Source organism: Amblyraja radiata, chromosome 16, assembly GCF_010909765.2.
Source record: "Amblyraja radiata isolate CabotCenter1 chromosome 16, sAmbRad1.1.pri, whole genome shotgun sequence".
Lineage (NCBI taxonomy): Eukaryota > Metazoa > Chordata > Chondrichthyes > Rajiformes > Rajidae > Amblyraja > Amblyraja radiata.
Window position 1 is genome coordinate 35,754,846 of NC_045971.1, and position 23,275 is coordinate 35,778,120.

General features: G+C 47.7%; 2 pseudogenes; one reads left to right on the forward strand and one right to left on the reverse strand.

Moving 5' to 3' along the window:
- Positions 1 to 23,275, reverse strand: part of LOC116982259 — a 192,100-nt pseudogene that overhangs the window by 101,104 nt on the left and 67,721 nt on the right.
- LOC116982261 lies at positions 13,180 to 15,071 on the forward strand (annotated as a pseudogene).

The following is a 23,275-nucleotide window of genomic DNA, read 5'->3' on the forward strand; positions in this document are numbered from 1 at the left end:
AAATCGTCTGTTTCCATCAGGATGGCCTCATACTTTAAAAGTCTAGAGTCTGTTAACCATCTGTTGGATTTATGAGTGAGTATGGTTCTTACTGTGTGTGGTGTAGAAACAACCAGAGTGCCTCCAAAGGTTAATTTCCTACTCTCTTCCACCAATATTGCGGGAGCAGCTACCGCTTGTATGGATCCCGGCCATCCCTTGGAGACTGGATCTATTATTTTCGAGAGGAAGGCCACTGGCTGTCGATTTCCCCCTCTTTTCTGGGTGAGTACCCCTAGTGCCACCCCCTTGTCTGAATTTACAAACAGGTGGAAAGGTTGTTCTACTGAGGGCAGAGCCAACACGGGAGCAGTAATCAAACTGTTCTTTAATTTCCCAAATTCCAACTCCTGTTCTGGGGTCCACTGAACTTTGTCTTTTTCTTCTCCCAATTTTTCATACAGGAATTTTACTTGTCTGGAGTAATCATCTATCCACAGTCGACAGTATCCTATCAATCCCAGGAATATTCGGTTCTCTTTCTTATTCTTTGGTAGTGGTACTCCCATGATCCCAGCTATCCTTTCGGGGTTTATTCGTCTATCTCTGTTCCTGCACCTTTGTCCCCGGCCTTTGCCGTCTTCTTATCTGCTACTTTTGGGAGTAACTCCCTCATCATCCTGTCTCTCTCTGTTCCTTAACATCTACCACTCGCTTTACAGCCTGCATCATAAATCAGTGCCTTCCCCTTCTGTTTTATCTCATCTCTCCGCACGTACACTTTCTGGGCCTCTGTAAGCAACTGAGGTAGTGGTTTCTCATTCCAGTCATCCATCTTTTCTAATTTCTTCCTCACATCAGACCCGGATTTGGTCACGAAATTGGCCCTAAGCAATTGTTGTCCTGCCCCTGAGTCCGGGTCTATTCCGGAATACTGTTGCGTGTTCTTCCTGAGTCTCTGAAGGAACACTGTCGGGGCCTCATCTTTCTGCTGTCTTCTCAAATGCTCATTCGAAATTCTGTCCTTTGGGTACTGCCTCTCTTATCCCTTTTATAATTATATCCTGCAGGTCCTTCATATTCCCTCGTCCTGCTGCTGTTCCCTTGTCCCAATCTGGCCTCATCTTTCTGCTGTCCATTCTCAAATGCTCGTTCGAAATTCTGTCCTTTGGGTACTGCCTCTCTTATCCCTTTTATAATTATATCCTGCAGGTGCTTCATATTCCCTCGTCCTGCTGCTGTTCCCTTGTCCCAATCTGGCTCTTGTACTGGGAATTTTTCTGCTGCCCTGGAGGGTTCTCCTGTTCCCACTTTTTCATTGCTGCTGCCCTAATCATTTGCCTCTCCTCTGATGTGAAGAGATTCCCCATAATGGCCATCAACTCCTCCCATGTATAAGTGTTTGGCCCAAGGAATTGATCTAACTGCTCTGCCAGACCTAAAGGATCCCCTAGGAGGCTTTTCATTTCTTTCTTGAAATTCATCACTTCAGTACTAGTTAAGGGGACATTAACAAACCCCATTCCCCCTTGGGGTCCTCCCATGGGTACCTCTCTTAGTGGTCTAATTTTTACCGATCTTCTTTTTACTCTGTCTGACCTTCTGACTCCCTCTCCTGGTGACGGGGGATTTAATTCATCTACCCCGACCGCCTCCTGTCTCTTTATTCCCTTTTCTTTCTCACTCCTGGGTTCCGGTAGGTCACTGTCAGTGTCATCACTGTCAGTAACATCATCATTAAATTCTTGTTTTACCCTGACCTTTCTCTTTAAAACCAGAGCGGACCCAGGTGTCACATCTTCCACTCCCGTCGCCACGAGTCGGGGCGGGGGTTGAATTGACGGCGCTACTTCGGATAAATGATGTACATAGGGAGCAGCTAGGTTCTCCAGTAAATTCCATGAGGGTGCAGAGGAATTTGACTGTTCAACCTCTTCTTTTAATTTGAACAGATTACATCCCGTTTCGCATACATGGTTTCTTCTATCATTGGATTGGGTTTATTTTTCACATATACATTCAATGCCTGCTCTACCCAATCCTCATCTGACCTATCCTCTGGCCACCAGACCGAAGCTCCTTTTATCGGGTGTTTTGGCCATTCAAAATAACAATACCTTATCATTGTTGTCTTCTACAACCCCTGGGTATTTCCTGCCCCGCAGCGGTTCAGCATTCGCCCCAATGGACTATTGGGCAGAATGCGGGGATTTGGCTTACGGCCTTTCCCCTCCCTTTCAGGTTTTTCATTTACATTTCCCATTCTCTTGATCGGAATTCCTCTCCGATCTCTTATCAAATTGCCCAGGTAATACTATAATAGTCAGTTTCTTACCGGGGTCTATGCACAGAATCACTCGATATTCGCGATCTCCTATCACTCTCACTTCTTTGCCGAGTCTCTATCTGGTCCGGATACTACTGCTCAAACAACTGACGGCAAGCAAGGAGTCTGAGACCGCTGAACTCAGCAGGGTGCACCTTCCCTTCGTCCGTCTACTCCCGTCAGCTGTCCAGAGTATTTGATCTCGGAAACCGAACCCCCAAGTTGTGAGATTCAAAATCACAAACACTCTTGAGACAAATTCAGGCAAAGAAGTGTTTTTATTAATTTCATATTCTGCAGAATAGGTGCCCCTCCTCTGATGTCTCCTAGAGGCACACCGAGGATCGGGATGTCTTCTATCTTTATACATTTCTTTTCACTATTTTCACACCCATTGAGCTTCTTCCAATTGTAACATAAAACCCAGATTCCCACGAGAACATCGTGGAACACCCACCCAAACTTCTACTGAAGTATTTCTATTGCTACTTTTTATCTAGAATTTCTCTCTGTTCTTTATATCGTTACTTTCTATTCTACTAGCAGTCTGGCTTCTGCTGACATCTTATTTATTTCTGTTATATTTTTCTATCCCTAGTCTAAATCAACCATGTCTATTAACTCTTTCCTCACAGTTCCACTCCCTCTCCCCCTTCTCCCTGTCCCCCTTCTCCCTCTCCCCCCTTCTCCCTCTGCTATAAGATCTTTGCTCCAGAGCTGCAGGATGACGTCACGTGACCGGCGACCAGGTCCCGCCTCCTCCCTCCCTCCCCCCCCCCACTGACGGGCAGCGCCAGCGGCCAATGGGAGGAGGTTGTGCTTTCCCCGGCCCGACGTCACAAAGGATCACGTCCCGCACCCTCCTTACGTCCGACCAATTAGAGCCGCGTCCGTGCTGCAGGAGACCGCATCCTATAGGCCGAAGCCGATAGGCCAGACTGAAGAAGGGTTTCGGCCCGAAACGTCGCCTATTTCCTTCGCTCCATAGATGCTGCTGCACCCGCTGAGTGTCTCCAGTACTTTTGTGTACCTCCTATAGGCCGAGCCGCCGTCAGGTGTCGCTACAGTCGGAGGACCAAAAACGCTGTACTGTGGCCTCCCGCCGCTAGGGGGCGCTGCTGCTGGATAATAATAATAATAATAATAATAATAATTTTATTTATAGATCACTTTAAAAACAAACATAGTTGCAACAAAGTGCTGTACATCACTAATCACTGACAAAAAAGTTAATACACACCAATAATAACAGTTAAAAGGGAGTAAGTAAAGATATTCAAAATAAAGAAATATTAAAAACACTACAAGCAGGAGCAAAGTCTCATGCATGGTCAAAAGCCAGGGAGTATAAATGTGTTTTAATACATGACCAGATAAGCTGCACTGCGGCCTCCAGCCGCCAGGTGACGGTACAGTCGGAGGACCAGATGGTGCCCCTTGACCCCGCGGCTCCTAAACCACGTTGAGGGGCAATGAAAGCAGCTGCAGAGGCTGCAAACCTGAGATAAAACCTTATGGGGGGCCAGGCCATCTGGAGAGAAGGAATGGGTGACGTTTCAAGGTCGAGCCCCGTCCTCAGACTGAGAGTCACAGGAGTGATGTTGACGGGGATGTGGAGTGAAAAGCTTCTACATAGAAACATAGACAATAGGTGCAGGAGGAGGCCATTCGGCCCTTCAAGCCAGCACCGCCCTTCAATATGATCACGACTGATCATCCACAATCAATACCCCATTCCTGCTTCCTCCCCATATTCTTTGATTCCGTTAGCCCCAAGAGCATAATCTAACTCTTGAAAACATCCAGTGAATTGCCCTCTACTGCTTTCTGTGGCAGAATATTCCACAGGTTCACAACTCTCTGGGTGAAAACATTTTTCCTCATCTCAGTCCTAAATTACCTACCTCTTATTCTTAAACTGAGGAACCTGGTTCTGATTACCCCAACATTGGGAACATGTGTCCTGCATCTACCTTGTCCAATTCCTTAATTATGTTATATGTTTCTATACGATCCCCTCTGATCCTTCTAAATTCCAGTGAATACAACCCCAGTCGACCCATTCTTACGTCATGTCAGTCTTGCCATACCGGGAATTAACCTGGTGAACCGACTCTGCATTCCTTCAAAAGCAAGTATGTCCTACCTTAAATTAGGAGACCAAAACTGCGCACAATACACCAGGTGTGACCTCACCACGTTTCCCGTACAACTGTAGAAAGGGCTCTTTGCTCCTCAACTATACTCCTCTCATTATGAAGGTCAACAAGCCATTAACTTTCTTCACTGCCCACTGTATCTGCTGCATACTTTCAGTGACTGATGTACAAGAACACCCAGGTCTTGTTGTACTTCCCATTTTCCTAACCTGACACCATTCAGATCAGAGAGTGCTGGAGTAACATCTTATACTTATCTCTGTGTCTCCCTCTCCTGTGACTCTCAGTCTGAAGAAGGGTCTCCACTCAAAACGTCGCATATTCCTTCTGTTCATAGATGCTGCCTCACCCGCTGAGTTACTCCAGCACTTTTTGTCTACCTCAGTCTGAGGAAGGTTCTTTATCAGCAGAGATGCTGCCTGTCCCGCTGAGTTACTCCAGCATTTTGTGTCTGTCTGTGGAGAACTTGTATAGGGGACGTTTTCTGGATCACGACCCTTCTTCAGACATGAAACATTGCCTATCCACGTTGACCAAGGATGCTGCATGAACCAGCATTTGCAGTTCCTTGTGTCTGCCGAAGATAGGCACAAAGTGCTGGCAGAAATATATGGACAACCTTTCAGGTCAGGACACTTGGCTACTTGTCAAACTTTGAGATGAGAAATGTAATTCTCTGGGTTTAGTTATCTATTCAACAACCTACCTCCCTTGTATTGATGTTTAAGAAGCAACTGCAGATGCTGGAAAATCGAAGGTAGACAACAATGCTGGAGAAACTCAGTGGGTGAGGCAGCATCTATGGAGCGAAGGAAATGTGCAACGTATAGGGCCGAAACCCTTCTTCAGACTCCCTTCTTCAAACGTTGCCTATTTCCTTCACTCCATAGATGCTGCCTCACCCACTGAGTTTCTCCAGCATTTTTGTCTTCCGTCCCTATTATTGATGGAAGTATGAATATTGATTTATCTAACTTCAAGTAACCCTCACATCCCCTCTCTCGCCATCCCTCCCCCACCCAAGTCATACCAGAATCAGTCATCTTGTCGAGTCTCATTGTCTGTAACTCAATTTCACCTCACCCACAGCTAACAGTGGCCTGTTTCCTTTAACATCGTGAATTGTATTGCATATCTTGAGCATCTGCTTTGTTCTGTCATTTTCACATCGCCATTTAACTTCCCAATGGCAATGGCCTACGCAGTTTGCTGGCATTTAGCGTTGGCGGAATCAGGCCCAATGGCGATGTCTCGTATCCTGATGCTACGCCACCGATCTACCCATCTACTGACGGCCTTTCTCTTCCCTCACGAGCTGCAGCTGCAGACCTATCATAGAAACATAGAAACATAGAAATTAGGTGCAGGAGTAGGCCATTCGGCCCTTCGAGCCTGCACCGCCATTCAATATGATCATGGCTGATCATCCAACTCAGTATCCCGTACCTGCCTTCTCTCCATACCCTCTGATCCCCTTAGCCACAAGGGCCACATCTAACTCCCTCTTAAATATAGCCAATGAACTGGCCTCGACTACCCTCTGTGGCAGGGAGTTCCAGAGATTCACCACTCTCTGTGTGAAAAAAGTTCTTCTCATCTCGGTTTTAAAGGATTTCCCCTTTATCCTTAAGCTGTGACCCCTTGTCCTGGACTTCCCCAACATCGGGAGCAATCTTCCTGCATCTAGCCTGTCCAACCCCTTAAGAATTTTGTAAGTTTCTATAAGATCCCCTCTCAATCTCCTAAATTCTAGAGAGTATAAACCAAGTCTATCCAGTCTTTCTTCATAAGACAGTCCTGACATCCCAGGAATCAGTCTGGTGAACCTTCTCTGCATTCCCTCTATGGCAATAATGTCCTTCCTCAGATTTGGAGATCAAAACTGTACGCAATACTCCAGGTGTGGTCTCACCAAGACCCTGTACAACTGCAGTAGAACCTCCCTGCTCCTATACTCAAATCCTTTTGCTATGAAAGCTAACATACCATTCGCTTTCTTTACTGCCTGCTGCACCTGCATGCCCACTTTCAATGACTGGTGTACCATGACACCCAGGTCTCGCTGCATCTCCCCTTTTCCTAGTCGGCCACCATTTAGATAATAGTCTGCTTTCCTGTTTTTGCCACCAAAATGGATAACCTCACATTTATCCACATTATACTGCATCTGCCAAACATTTGCCCACTCACCCAGCCTATCCAAGTCACCTTGCAGCCTCCTAGCATCCTCCTCACAGCTAACACTGCCCCACCCCCCCCCCCCCCCCCAGCTTCGTGTCATCCGCAAACTTGGAGATGTTGCATTCAATTCCCTCGTCCAAATCATTAATATATATCGTAAATAGCTGGGGTCCCAGAACTGAACCTTGCGGTACCCCACTAGTCACTGCCTGCCATTGTGAAAAGGACCCGTTTAATCCTACTCTTTGCTTCCTGTCTGCCAGACAGTTCTCTATCCACATCAATACTGAACCCCCAATACCGTGTGCTTTAAGTTTGTATACTAATCTCTTATGTAGGACCTTGTCGAAAGCCTTCTGAAAGTCCAGATATAACACATCCACTGGTTCTCCCTTATCCACTCTACTAGTTACATCCTCAAAAAATTCTATAAGATTCGTCAGACATGATTTACCCTTCATAAATCCATGCTGACTTTGTCCAATGATTTCACCACTTTCCAAATGTGCTGCTATCCCATCTTTAATAACTGATTCTAGCAGTTTCCCCAATACTGACGTTAGACTACCTGGTCTGTAATTCCCCGTTTTCTCTCTCCCTCCCTTTTTAAAAAGTGGTGTTACATTAGCTACCCTCCAATCCTCAGGAACTACTCCAGAATCTAAAGAGTTTTAGAAACATAGAAATTAGGTGCAGGAGTAGGCCATTCGGCCCTTCGAGCCTGCACCACCATTCAATATGATCATGGCTGATCATCCAACTCAGTATCCCGTACCTGCCTTCTCTCCATACCCTCTGATCCCCTTAGCCACAAGGGCCACATCTAACTCCCTCTTAAATATAGCCAATGAACTGGCCTCGACTACCCTCTGTGGCAGGGTGTTCCAGAGATTCACCACTCTCTGTGTGGAAAAAGTTCTTCTCATCTCGGTTTTAAAGGATTTCCCCCTTATTCTTAAGCTGTGACCCCTTGTCCTGGACTTCCCCAACAACATCGGGAGCAATCTTCCTGCATCTAACCTGTCCAACCCCTTAAGAATTTTGTAAGTTTCTATAAGATCCCCTCTCAATCTCCTAAATTCTAGAGAGTATAAACCAAGCCTATCCAGTCTTTCTTCATAAGACAGTCCTGACATCCCATGAATCAGTCTGGTGAAGGTACACAAAATTGCTGGAGGAACTCAGCGGGTGCAGCAGCATCTATGGAGCGAAGGAAATAGGCGACGTTTCGGGCCGAAACCCTTCTTCAGACTGAAGAAGGGTTTCGGCCCGAAACGTCGCCTATTTCCTTCGCTCCATAGATGCTGCTGCACCCGCTGAGTTTCCCCAGCAATTTTGTGTACCTTCGATATTCCAGCATCTGCAGTTCCCTTTTGAACAATCAGTCTGGTGAACCTTCTCTGCACTCCCTCTATGGCAATAATGTCCTTCCTCAGATTTGGAGACCAAAACTGTACGCAATACTCCAGATGTGGTCTCACCAAGACCCTGTACAACTGCAGTAGAACCTCCCTGCTCCTATACTCAAATCCTTTTGCTATGAAAGCTAACATACCATTCGCTTTCTTCACTGCCTGCTGCACCTGCATGCCCACTTTCAATGACTGGTGTACCATGACACCCAGGTCTCGCTGCATCTCCCCTTTTCCTAGTCGGCCACCATTTAGATAATAGTCTGCTTTCCTGTTTTTGCCACCAAAATGGATAACCCACATGTATCCACATTATACTGCATCTGCCAAACATTGCCCACTCACTCCAGCCGATCAATCAACCTTGCAGTCTCCTAGCATCCTCCTCACAGGCTAACACTGCCCCCCAGCTTAGTGTCATCCGCAAACTTGAGATATTGCCCTATCAATTCCCTCAGCCAGATCATTAATAATATATTGTAAATAGAGCTGGGGTCGCCAGCACTGAGCCTTGCGGTACCCCCTCAGTCACTGCCTGCCATTGTGAAAAGGACCCGTTTACCTCCTACTCTTGCTTCCTGTTTGCCAGCCAGTTCTCGTATCCACAATCAGATACGTGAACCCCCAATGCCGTGTGCTTTAAAGTTGTAAACTAATCTCTTATGTGGGACACTTGTTCGAAAGCCTTCTGGAAGTTCCAGATACACCACATCCACTGGGTCTCAGGCCCTATCCACAGCTACTAGTTACATCCTCGAAAAAGTCTATAAGATTCGTCAGAACACTGGATTTACCTTTGTGGAAATCCATGCTGACTTTGTCCAAGGATTCACCACTTTCCAAATGTGCTGGCTATCCCATCGTTAATACTGACTCTAGGCAGTTTCCCACAACCGATTGTTAGACTAACTGGTCTGGTAATTCCCGTCTTTCCTCTCTCCCATCCCTTCTTAAAAGTTGGGGTTACTTTTGCTACCCGCCAATCCTCAGGAACTACTCAGAGTCTAAAGAGTTTTGAAAGATTATTAATAATGCATCCACTATTTCTGGAGCTACTTCCTTAAGTACTCTGGATGCAGCCTATCTGGCCCTGGGGATTTATCGCCTTTAATCCAGTTTATTTAACCGGCAACACCACTTCCGGCTAACCTGGATGTTCACTCAATTCCTCCAAACTCCTGTGACCCCGCGGTCCCCTGCTAGCTCCCCGGCAGATTAATTGTAATGGCTGCCTGAGTGAAAGAACGGAACAAGTTAGTTTATGCAATGGGTCCGGCCATATCCTTGTGTTCCCCATGATCAAACTCACGCCGTTTCTGACTGCAAGGGACCTGACATTATTTGTGTTAACTAATCGCTTTCTCTTTCACATATCTAATAAAAACGTTTGCAGGCAGTTTTATATGTTCCCTGCCAGTTTTGCGCGTGCATAATCTATTTTTTCCTTTCCTAATTAGCCCTTTGTCCTCCTCTCTGCTGGTCTCTGAATTTCTCCATTCCGCCGGTATGGCTGCTTTTTCGGGCTAATTTGTACGCATCATCCTTCGCTTGATACTATCCTGATTTCCCCTTGTTATCCAAGGATGCACTACCGTCCATGATTATATTCTTTTGGGCCAAACTGGGATTGAAACAATTTTTGTAGTTCATCCATGCAGTCTGTAAATGTCTTCCATTGAAATATCCACCGTCAACCCTTTAGAATTAATTGTCAGTCAATCTTGGCCATTCACCTCGCCCACAGCTAACAGTGGCCTGTTTCCTTTAACATCGTGAATTGTATTGCATATCTTGAGCATCTGCTTTGTTCTGTCATTTTCACATCGCCATTTAACTTCCCAATGGCAATGGCCTACGCAGTTTGCTGGCATTTAGCGTTGGCGGAATCAGGCCCAATGGCGATGTCTCGTATCCTGATGCTACGCCACCGATCTACCCATCTACTGACGGACTTTCTCTTCCCTCACGAGCTGCAGCTGCAGACCTATCACTGGTTGTGTCTCCAGCTCCATCACCACCACACTCGGTGCCCCGCTCGCCTGCCTCGCTGTGTTTGTCCCCCAGGTCCCCAATGCTCCCGCCGCACAGGACCCCGACATTCTCGCCGGTGAAGGCAGGAGATGCGGATCTGTACCGTACGCGCACGGGACAGGTTTGTAGGCCGACCCTTAAATACAAAGACTTTGTTTGAATCACCTGAATTCCCTTGTATGCGCTATTAGTATTTTCGGTCACATTATTAATCAGTCAGCACCTAGTAACGGGCTTATACATATATATCCTGTCATATATTAGTCCTGACAAAAAACAAGTGTTAGTTGGAGGTCTTTTATGTGGTGGGTGGGGAATGGGAAGGGGGGAACTTTATTTCCTAGTCCAGACCTGGTCGGAGAGGCGGCTTCCCTCTGAGCTGCTTCTTCGCCCCTACCTCGCGGCCTACCTTCGGAACTGGATCGGCGTTTCCTGTCGGGACCGGCCGGGACTACAGCTTCGGCGGCGGCACAGCGCTGGGATACCAACACGGACAGGGGCGATGCCTTACCGGGTCGCCGTGCGGTAAGCTCCGGAGTGCGGTGACCGCCGACTCCTACATCGACGAGCTGTGGCTGCGGAGCGTCCAGCCGCGGGCGGCGCTGGATTTGGAACACCGCGAAGTCTGGGATCTGAGATTGTCAGAGTTGGAGCTCCAGACCGGGTGCCGCAGTCTCCGGGGAGGGATCGGCCGCTTTTGACATTTCCAAACCGCTGAGGGGTGTTTACCCAACGCCGGAGTTCCAGCTTTCCGACAAAGAGGACCTGAAAACATCAGACTGGCTGCGGAGGCCACAAATAGGCCTCGACCTGAGGTGTTTCACAGAGGAAGAGGACATAACCTTTCGTTGCCTTTCCCCGCAGTGGAAAATTTTGATTCTGTTGTGTGGGGGGGACGTTCTTGTTGAATTCTATAATGTGTTCTTGTTATTTTTCTGATTTTTAATTTTTCTATGGATGTACGGAGACTTATTTATTTTATTATTTCTTTGATGTGAGGTAGGTATGTTACAAAACTTACCTTCAGCGTTGCTGCAGTTCTGCCATTGGCCGTGTGCGCGACTTTGGCTTCTCTTTATGCTTTATCTGATGGGATAAATTGCGTACTTGATTTTTTAATTCTCAAAATTTTGTAACATTGCTATGTAAAGCACTTTGGTTTCAACGCGAGTTGATTTAAACGTGCTATATAAATAAAATGTACTTACTTACTTACTTGCCATGTCACTTTATTGTAGTCGTGTTTCACTTTTTATTCTTATTAATCTTACAAGGAAAGATGTAGATTGGTTACATTACTTACTAACCAATGTAATGATTTATTAATATAAGCTCCTCCTATTACTACAACATTCATATTATCACAAGCCGAATTGTGCTGTTAGTTAGTGATGCAGCACGGTAGAATTGATATGCTGCTGAGTGTTGTATGTGTTACTCAGTAAAGACGGTTGTATCTGAGTACGTGTGACTTACTCAACATGAGCTGGGCTAGAGAAGAGCAGGGGGATGAGGAATCACAGTGGGGTAGAGGAAGAGGGAGTGACCAGGCTTGCGGTGCAGGCAGGGAGGGAGGGAGAGACGTGGAGGGTGAAGGAACAGGAGGAGGGAGGAGTGAGGGGAGGAACTGGTGCAAGGGAGTGAGAGCATGGAGGACTAGAGAGGAGTGAGGAATTGAGGTAACAGTGGGAGTGAGGGGGGATCGAGGAGAGAGTTATGCCTCTGTCCCACTTATAGAACCTGAACGGAAACCTCTGGAGACTTTGCGCCCCGCCCAAAGTTTCCGTGCGGTTCCCAGAGGTTGCAGGTGGTTGCCGGAGGTTGCAGGTAGTGGAAGCAGGTAACACAGAAACATAGAAAACAGGTGCAGGATTAGGCCATTCGGCCCTTCGAGCCTACACCGCCATTCAATATGATCATGGCTGATCATCCAACTCAGTATCCGGTACCTGCCTTCTCTCCATACCCCCTGATAGCTTTAGCCACAAGGGCCACATCTAACTCCCCCTTAAATATAGCCAATGAACTGGCCTCAACTACATCTGTGGCAGAGAATTCCAGAGATTCACCACTCTCTGTGTGAAAAATGTTTTTCTCATCTCGGTCCTAAAAGATTTCCCCCTTATCATTAAACTGTGACCCCTTGTTCTGGACTTCCCCAACATCGGGAACAATATTCCTGCATCTAGCCTGTCCAACCCCTTAAGAATTTTGTAAGTTTCTATAAGATCCCCCCTGATTCTTCTAAATTCTAGCGAGTACAAGCCGAGACTATCCAGTCTTTCTTCATATGACATCCCAGGAATCAGTCTGGAGAACCTTCTCTGTACACCCTCTAGGGCAAGAATGTATTTCTATAAGTTCTATAAGTTTCTCTAAGATCCCCCCTCAAACTTCTAAATTCTAGTAGGGAGACTGACAAAAACTTCCGGGAACCGCACGGAAACGTTGGGTGGGCGCATAGTCTCCAGAGGTTTCCGTTCGGGTTTCCAAAGTGGGTCAGGGGGTTGACGCGAATATTGAAACGCCCAATGATCTTCGGTTGTGACGCCGAGATGCCGACGGTTCTTCGCGCCGTTCGAAGAACAGGCCGCCTCTGTTGCGTCACTCGCGCTGAGAACCAATCGGCGTTCTCGTTGCCTTTGTCTCCGCGTTCCAGGTGTCGCTGGCGGCCAATCACAGCGCGGCCCGGGTGTATGAACGTTCTATTGGAGCGGGGTATAAAAGGGACGCGTTCGGCGAATGCGACACATTGTCTGGAGCTGAGAGACTGGAAGGGACATCATGGTGGGTGATCCCGGGGCTGGGCGGCGGGGCGTCGTGTGAAACTGGTGATGGGGAGAGCCGGGATAACTCCAGAGAACCTGGAACGAATGCCCATGGGTGGAGAGTGTTTCCGCGGTGACCACGCTGGGCAAACGCGTTGATCCGGTCGCACACTGCGGTGTGGCGTTGGGGAAATGTTAACACTCGGAACCGATATCCGTGGGAATAACACAACCATCTCTTCCCCCTTTCCACCGACCCACCCCCTCTTTCTCTCTCTCTCCAGCGTGAGTGTATCTCCATCCACAACGGCCAGGCCGGAGTTCAGGTCGGCAACGCTTGCTGGGAGCTCTATTGCCTGGAGCACGGGATCCAGCCGGATGGACAGATGCCCAGCGACAAGACCATCGGGGGCGGCGACGACTCCTTCAACACTTTCTTCAGCGAGACGGGGGCGGGAAAGCACGTCCCCCGGGCCGTGTTCATTGATCTGGAGCCCACGGTGATCGGTAAGGTGAAACCGGGGAAAGACCTGACATGTTGGGCTTTGTCTGAAACCTTCCCCGCGGCGTTTGCCGAGGGGCGTGTGATTCTTAATGAACTGGTTCATTCTCCGTGTTCTGTTTGCTCCCCTGTAGATGAAGTGCGGACCGGCACATACCGGCAGCTCTTCCACCCCGAACAGCTCATCACCGGCAAGGTGGATGCGGCCAACAACTACGCCCGGGGCCACTGCTCCATCGGCAAGGAGATCGTCGACCTGGTCTTGGATCGCATCTGGAAGCTGGTAGGTTGTGGAACCGAATCCAACTGTGAACCAGCGCCCGTTATTCAACGATCTGGCGTTCCTGGTTCGTCCGCGACATCTCCGCACTTCATGAACGACCTATCCCTCAGAATACTCGCTCTCAACTTTCCATCTCCAGATGTTACACACAAATTACAGTTGTTAGGGTGCGACCACAGAAGTTAAAGACGTCACCAGAGGGTCAGTTTACTCCTGCAACACTGACACTCACCCCACCTTTCTCCTTCTCAATTCTCTCCGCTTTATCTGCCCGCAGGCCGACCAGTGCACCGGACTGCAGGGGTTCCTCATCTTCCACAGTTTTGGGGGCGGCACCGGCTCGGGCTTCACCTCCCTCCTCATGGAGAGACTCTCCGTCGACTACGGCAAGAAATCCAAGCTGGAGTTTTCCGTCTACCCGGCGCCACAGATCTCCACCGCCGTGGTCGAGCACTACAACGCGGTGCTGGTCACCCACTGCACCCTGGAGCACTCCGACAGCTCCTTCATGCTGGACAACGAGGCTATTTACGACATCTGCCGGCGAAACCTGGACATCGAGCGCCCCACCTACACCAACCTCAACCGCCTGCTGGGGCAGGTGTGTCGTCCATCACGGCCTCGCTGCGCTTCGACGGCGCCCTCAACGTGGACCTGCTCGAGCTCCAGACCAACCTGGTCCCCTACCCGCGCATTCACTTCCCGCTGGTGACCTACGCGCCCCTGATCTCGGCCGAGAAGGCTTACCACGAGCAACTGTCCGTGTCGGAGATCACCAACGCCTGTTTCGAGCCGGCCAACCAGATGCTCAAGTGCGACCCCCGCCAGGGCAAATACATGGCGTGTTGCATGATGTACCGCGGGGACGTGGTGCCCAAGGACGTCAACGCCTCCATCGCCACCATCAAGACCAAGCGCTCCATCCAGTTCGTGGACTGGTGCCCGACCGGGTTCAGGGTAGGTGTAGATTGTAGACCAATCCACGCAACAGACGCTTGATTCAACCCGCGGTTCCACACTGTGATATCTACTACATCCAGAACAGACGAGAACCTTCCTGAACGGTGGCCCAGGTTTCTTAACATTTAGCTCACGATGGATACTATTGAAAGTTTCTCTGAGTCTCTTCTTTCTCTCCCCCGCAGGTGGGCATCAACTACCAACCCCCGACGATTGTGCCGGGGGGCGACCTGGCCAAGGTGCAACGAGCCGTCTGCATGCTGAGCAACACCACCGCCATCTCCATGGCCTGGACCCGCATGAACCTCAAGTTCGACAAGATGTACGCCAAGCGGGCCTTTGTCCACTGGTACGTGGGAGAGGGTCAGGAGGAAGGAGAGTTCCAGGACGCGCGGGTGGACATGGCGTCGCTGGAGAAGGACTACGAGGAAGTGGGCATCGATTCGGCGGATCTGGACAGGAAGGCGTAAGAGGAAGAGTGAATTTTGTTGTATATCTGGAAATATTAGTTATTTTTAATACTGGTGTAGGTCTAATTTATGAAATTAAATATATTTGAGACATAGTTTGCTAGTTCGTCCTTCGCAAAGGCATAATTGCTTAATGTCTATAGTTTCATACCGTGGAAGCAGACCCTTCGGCCCAACTTGTCCATGCCCACCATGCCGCCTCATCTCTGATCATCCAATTTGCCCACGTGTGGCGAATATCATTCTATCCAATTTTTCGACACGAAACTGCATACATATCCTTTAAATGTTACTGTACCTGCCTCTACAAGATCACCTGGAACCTCGTTCCATGTACCCACCATCGACTGCGAGATATATGTCCCCTCAGTTTCCTATAACTCTTTCCCCTCTCATCTTGATCCTATGCCCTCTAGTTTTTGATTCATCTTTGCTGCTGAAGGTTTCTGTGCATTAACTCTATCTATGCCGCTCATGGGTTCATATACCTCCACAGGAACATTGCTCAGCTGTCTTTATTCCAAACATTTTTAAATCTCAATCCTAGGAGTCCTGGCATCGTAAATCATCGCCTCTCACAAATCGTCACACTGATGTATCTCGGGATGGGGATGATTGTAAAGATGGGGATTGGTCATTGGGGGAAGCAATCTGTTTCTTGAAAGAGCACGGGGGTCCAAGGACCACAATGTTCTAGTCATTGAAACTCCTTGTGCTGATGGAGCGGGCTGACCGGGCGCCGACAATGGGAGATACTCTAGTGTTCATAGACCACAGAACATACCACAGTACAGCACAGGAACGGATGCAGCGGCCCACAGGATTTGCTCCGAACATGCTGCCAAGTTACACTTATCTCATCTGCCAGTACATGATCCGCATCCCTCTATTCACGGCACTTCGATGAATCTATTGAAAAGCCTTTCCAATAGACGCGACGAAACTACACCGCACAACTTCGTTAAAATGTCCTCCTTTTATTTCATAGCTACCCCTCTGGGGTTACACATTTCCACCATGGGAAACCTGCTGTGTTTCCTATCCTATCTCTTATTATGCCCCTGTCCCACTTATAGAATCTGAACGGAAACCTCTGGAGACTTTGCGCCCCATCCAAGGTTTCCGTGCGGTTCCCGGAGGTTGCAGGTGGTTGCCGGAGATTGAAGGAGGTTGCCGGAGGTTGCAGGTAGAGGAAGCAAGTGGGGAGACTGACAAAAACCTCCAGAGGTTTTGATTCAGGTTTCCTAAGTGGGACAGGGGCATAACTCTCATAATGTTTATACCTCCATCAAGTCTCTCTTCAACCTCGGCGTTCCACGATAAACTATCAAACCACGTTACCACAACCCCCTTTATTTTCTCTGGTCTTGCGTGCGCCTCTTGTTTTACTTCGCGGATTCCAGCTCTGATTCCAGAATTCCCAGTTCGGACCCAACCCGGCCTATAGGTTCCGACAGTCGATCTCCCATTTCAGCCCGCCGAAACTTACCTGATCTCCCGGTTGTTCAGCACTTTAACACCCCCTCACATTCCCAATCTGACCTTTCTGTCCTGGCCCTCCTCCATGGTCAGAGTGAGGCCCAAGGCAAATTGGAGGAACAGCACCTCATACTTTGCTTCGGTAGTTCACACCCCTGTGCTATGAACATGGACTTATCTAACTTCAAATAGCCCTTGCTTTCCCTCCCTCTCGCTCACCTCCCCCTTTAAGTTCAAGTTCAAGTTCAAGTGAGTTTATTGTCATGTGTCCCTGATAGGACAATGAAATTCTTGCTTTGCTTCAGCACACAGAACATAGTAGTGATTTACTACAAAACGGATCAGTGTGTCCATATACCATTATATAAATATATACACACATGAATAAATAAACTGATCAAGTGCAAATAACAGATAATGGGTCCTCCCCAGTTCTCCCACATTTCTTACTGTCTCTTGCCCAAAGTAGGGGAATCGAAGACAAGAGGACATAAGTACAAGGTGAAGGGGAAAATATTCAAAAGCAACCTGAAGGCTAACGTTTTCACACAAAGGCTGGTGGGTGTGCGGTACAAGCTGCCCGGGTAGCTAGTTGATGCTGGTACTATCCCAACGTTCATGAAATAGTTACACAGCTACATGGATAGGACAGGTTTGGAGTGATATGGACCAAGTGCACGCAGGTGGGACTGGGGTAACTGGGACATGTTGGCCGGTGAGTGCAGGTTGGGCCGAAGGGCCTGTTTCCACACTGTATCACTTTATGACTCTAGCTTACTCCGCCATTTAATCGTGGGTAATCTTTCTTCGCCTATCAGCCCCATTCCCCTGCCTTCACGCGATAGCCACTGCAACCCATTTGTTTCAGTCAGGTTCTTCCCTCTTCCTTCTGCACTCCAGCGAGTACAGGCACAGTGTCGTCAAACGTTTATCATACGTGAACCCAAATAGGTGCTGTGATCATTCTCATAATCATCCTCCATACCCTTTCCAACGCCAGCACATCAGTCCTTAGATATGGGATCCCAATTTGGTCACAATACCCCAAATGCGCTCACCAGTGCCTTTTCAACCCTCAATATTACATCCGACTTTTAAATATTCTTGTCCTCCCGAAATAACTGCTTGTATTGCAATTTCCTGCCTTACTATCAATTCGACTTACAAATTACATTTTTCTGAATCCGGTATCAGCATTCCAGTTACAGCTGGTGCTTTACAGCGCCTGAGACACGGGTTCGATTCTGACTACTGGTGCTTTTCTGCACGGAGTTTGTATGTTCTCCCTGTCACCGCGTCGGTTTTCCCAGCGTGCTCCGGTTTCCACCCACACTGCAAAGTCCTACAGGTTCGCACGTTAATTTGGCGTCTGTAAATTGTCCCTAGTGTATAGGATAATGTTGAGGTAGGGGAATTGCTGGTTGCCGCACGGTAGGCCAGCCGACGGGACTCTTTTCGCGCTGTAACTCTGAAAAACAAAATGCACTTGAAGGACTGTACCATCAGTCTGAAGAAGGGTTTCGGCCCGAAATGTCGCCTATTTCCTTCGCTCCATAGATGCTGCTGCACCCGCTGAGTTTCTCCAGCATTTTTGTATACCATACATTTGAAGGAAACTGATAAGTCTGAATTTGGGTCTCGACCGCAAACGTCACCTATTCCTTTCTCCAGAGATGCTTCCTGACCGTTGCTATTCCAGCATTCTGTGTCTATCTTCGGCGGTACACCAGCATATGCAGTTCATTCCTACATAAAAGGAAATACAAGTAAGTTTTAGGAAGTTGAGATGGGACAGGGACCCGATGGAATTTACAAAAAGGAACAAAGCACTTAGATAGGGAATCGGGAAGGTCAAATGTCCTTGGCCACTGGGAATATGAAAAATCCCATGGGTTTCAACTATACATAGATTATACGAGGGGAGGCGGGGAGAGGGGAGGACCATTCACGCGCAAGGGAGGGAAGTTATGGATTGGATCAGGAGGAAATGGCCATTTCTTGTCTTCCCCAAATAAATGCTTGCATTGCATTTTACTGCCTTACTATCAATTCGAATTGTAAAATATATTTTTGGGAATCCTGTATCAGCATTCCCGAGTCCCGTTGCACCTCAGATTTCAAAATTCTCTCCTAATTTAGAAAATAATCTTCGATTGATTCCTACTATCACAATGCCGGTCTCCGCTTTTAGCTGCGCCATATTCCATCTGCCATGTCTTTGCCTACTTTCCAAATATGCCCAAATCTTTCGGCAGAGTCGCTGCTTTCTCTACACTGTCTGCCCCTCCACCGACCTTCGCAGCATCACCAAACTTCGCACCAAGCATTCAATTCCCTCATCAAATCATTGATATACAACGTGAAGAACAGCGGCAACAGCACCGACCCCTAGACTCTGGCAGCCAATGAGTGAAGATTTACGCGGATGCTGCCAGGGCTAGGGGGTCTGAGCTTATGGGAGAGGTTGAGTAGGCTGGGTCGCTATTCCTTAGATCGCACGAGGTTGAGCGGTGATCGTATAGAGGTGTGAGGAAAGAGTTAACAGACATGGTTGATTTAGACTAGGGATAGAAAAATAACTTAGAAAGAAATAAGGTGTCAGCAGAAGCCAGACTGCTAGTAGAATAGAAAGTAACGATATACAGAACAGAGAGAAATTCTAGATAAAAAGTAGCAACAGAAATACTTCAGTAGAACTTTGGGTGGACGTTCCACGACGTTCTCGTGGGAATCTGGGTTTTATGTTATGAATGTAAGAAGCTCAATGGGTGTGAAAATTGTGAAAAGAAATGTATAAAGATAGAAGACACCCCGATCCTCGGTGTGCCTCTAGAGGACATCAGAAAAGAGGAACCCATTCTGCAGAATATGAAATTAATAAAAACACTTCTTTGTCTGAATTTGTCTCAAGAGCATTTGTGATTTTTGAATCTCACAACTTGGGGGTTCGTTTCCGAGATCAAATACTCTGGACAGCTGACGGGAGTAGATGGACGAAGGGAAGGTGCACCCTGCTGAGTTCAGCGGTCTCAGACTCCTTGCTTGCCATCAGCTGTTTAAGCAGTAGTATCCGGGCCACACAGAGACTCGACAAAGAAGTGGGAGTAGTCGGAAATCGCGAAAAATCAATCGAGTAATTCCAGTGCATGGAACCCAGGTAGGAAAATGACTATTAAGTACTTCCTGGGCTATTGAAAATGATGAACACGGTACGATGAACACGGTATTAAGAATGTAAGACCTTGTGGTTAACGCCCTGAAGGATTCAGGGGGCTGCAAGGCAAACCCAGAAGGGAGGGGAAAAGGCTGTGGGCCAAATCCCCGCATTCTGCCCAATAGTCCGTTGGGGCAAATGCTGGACCCTGGAGGACAGGAAATACCCAGGGGTTGGAGAAGCCAACAATGATAAGTTATAGTCAGTTGGGGAACATGCAGAGCTGCATATGGGCAGGAAGTAACCACGGAAAATGCAGAGCTGCATATGGGCAGCAGATACCCACAGAAAATGCAGAGCCGGAGGGGGCCAAAATACCCAAGGGAAAGAGAAGACAGGGGCCGAAGATCACCCGGCCAACAGGACGGGGAGTCAACGGGCAGAAGGGGAAGATAAGAAGTTCGGTAGATATTAGACCCCTGAGGGAGGTACCTAGGAGAGGACCCTGAGGGAGAAGGGAATTTGCCTCCTTGAAGATTCATTAGGTCTGACGAGAACAGTTAGATCAATTCTTGAGGGACAGGAAAATTCCTGAGACAGGATGATAAGGGAGTTATTCCCGAAAGTAGCAGATAAGACGGCAGAGGCCGCGAAAGGGGGATGTTTGTAACAAATGGTTGAAATGAGCAAGTTGTAAAATTGAACACAGACGCCCCGTGGCGGAGGTGGGAATTCCCACTGTGTTTGGGCCGTAGGGGATTGCGAACACGCTGCAAAAATGAACTCTTTGTATCCTGGTAACCTGAAAAAGAGTTGTAAAAATCGTTTCTTGATGTTCTTTTAGATTTCTTGTCAGTAAAGTTAACTGGAAATAAGTTAATTGATGAAACATGACCAGCTTTTATGTTGTTTTATGGTAGACATACAAGTTGAGAAACACAGAGAGAGAGAGAGAGAGAGAGAGAGAGAGAGAGAGAGAGAGAGAGAGAGAGAGAGAGAGAGAGAGAGAGAGAGAGGGAGAGAGAGAGAGAGATAGATAGAGAGAGAGAGAGACAGACACAGACAGAGAGAGCCAGAGAGAGAGAGAGAGAGAGAGAGAGAGAGAGAGAGAGAGAGACAGACAGACACAGAGACAGTCAGACAGAGAGAGAGAGATTTTATTTATTTAGCGAATGCAAAGTCCTTTAGCCAAGCAGTTGCCTCTTGATCTGCTGTATGAAGGGTGACAAGTCCTCCTTTGAGTCTTTGTTGAAGGCATGCTTCAATGATGTGTTGTAAGGGAGTGCCACAAGCACGCCGTGGGGTTGGACTGCTGCCCCATTTGTGAAGGCTGGCCAAGCAGGGGCCATGTCCAGTCCTGAATCTATTCAGCGTCGAGAGAGAGAGAGAGAGAGAGAGAGAGAGAGAGAGAGAGAGAGAGAGAGACAGAGAGAGAGAGAGAGAGAGGCACAGACACAGACAGAAAGAGAAAGAGAAAGGATGCCTTCTGGAGCTGTTCGCTGGCAACAGAGAGTAGAGACTTATTCGCCTTTGAGTGGGAAAACCTAAAAACCGGGCGAAAGCAACAATTCCGGTGGGCGGTGCTCCCTCAAGGTTATACAGAATCGCCAAATTTATTCGGCCAAATTTTAGAGCAGGTATTGGAGGATTTCCCAGGACACGGGGAAACGCAACTATTACAGTATGTGGATGACCTCCTTTTGTCAGGAAAGAGAGAAGAGGAAGTAAGGGACGCCACAATAAGCCTGTTAAACTTCTTGGGAAGGAAGGGGTTAAGAGTGTCTCGTAACAAGCTTCAATTTGTGAAAGAAGAGGTAAAATATCTGGGACATCTGATAAGTGGAGGAAAGAGACGAATCAACCCTGAAAGGATAGCTGGGATCACGGGAGTACCAATACCAAAGAATAAGAAAGAGAACCGAAAATTCCTGGGATTGATAGGATACTGTCGACTGTGGATAGATGATTACTCCAGACAAGTGAAATTCCTGTATCCAGCGGAGAAACAGGGTGACAAGGAAGAGGGCCCAGTACACTGCTGTAGTGAAATAATAGATTTACAGACAAAAAGTAGAGAAGACTTAGAAGAGCAATCTCTGGCTGAGGGCAGCCGGTGGTTTATAGATGGATCCTCCAGGTGCATAGGTGGAAAAAGACATAGTGGGTACGGTATAGTGGACGGGGAAACTATGGAGGAAATTGAAAGCGGCAGGCTGCCTGGTAGTTGGTCAGCTCAATCTTGTGAATTATATGCATTAATGAGAGCTTTAGAATTATTGGAGGGGAAGGAAGGAACAGTATATACCGATTCAAAATACGCTTTTGGAGTAGTACACACCTTTGGGAAGATCTGGAAAGAGCGAGGAATGATAACAACTCGATGTAAATAATTAGCTCATGAGCAATTGGTAGGACAGACACTGGAAGCCTTGCAAAAACCAGAACGAATAGCCATAGCACATGTGGCAGGGCATCAGAAGGGTAACACCCTGGAGGCCAGAGGAAATAGGGTAGTGGATGAGGTTGCAAAAAGAGCAGCCACAGAACAGATGGTAAAAATGAAGTCACTAATGCCTTTAAGGGAACCAGAGGAAAATATACCTTCCTTTAGTGAGAAAGAACAGGAAAACATGAAAGAAATGGGGGCTCAGCGTACTTCAAATGGGAAATGGTGGACACCAAATGAAAAGCAGCTATTGAACAAAGAAATAATGAGGGAGTTATTAGGGAGATTACATGGACAAAGCCATTGGGGAACACAAGCCCTCTGTGACACCCTCCTCAGAACCTACGCTTGCTGTGGGATGTTTACCATGGCCAAACAAGTCATAAGGGGCTGTGTAATATGTCAGCGAATTAATAAGGAAATCATGAGGGCAGTCCCAGGAGGAGGACAACCATTAGCAGTTAGGCCCTTCCAAAGAATACAGATAGGTTCTACCGAGCTGCCCCGGGTACGAACATGGAAGTACCTGTTAGTGGTAATGGACCATTTCACCAGATGGGTAGAGGCATTCCCCACGGCAACTGCCACCTCACAGGCGGTAGCCAAGATATTATTAGAACAAATTATACCCAGATATGGGATTGTGGAAATAATAGACTCAGATAGAGGGACCCATTTTGCCTCGAAAACACATGAAATGATATGTGAAGCACTGGGAATAGAATGGAAATTGCATACACCATGGCATCCCCAGAGCTCAGGAAAGGTGGAAAGAATGAATGGCACCTTAAAGACCCAACTCACCAAGTTGATAGAGGAAACGAGACTCCCCTTGACTAAGTGCCTTCCGATAGCCCTGTTGAGAATCCGAACGGCACCTCGTAAAGACATAGGGATATCACCATATAAAATGTTATTCGGGCTCCCATACTTAGGGAAGGTAGAAGGAGTCCCAACAATACAAGGGAACGATGTGATCATGAGGAACTATTTACTGGCAGTGTCCCAATCTCTTGCAGAACTAAAAATTAAAGGATTGCTGGCCCAGAGCCCACCACTGGACTTTCCGATTCACTCAGTCAAGGCTGGAGACTGGGTATTAATAAAAACGTGGAAAGAAGAAAA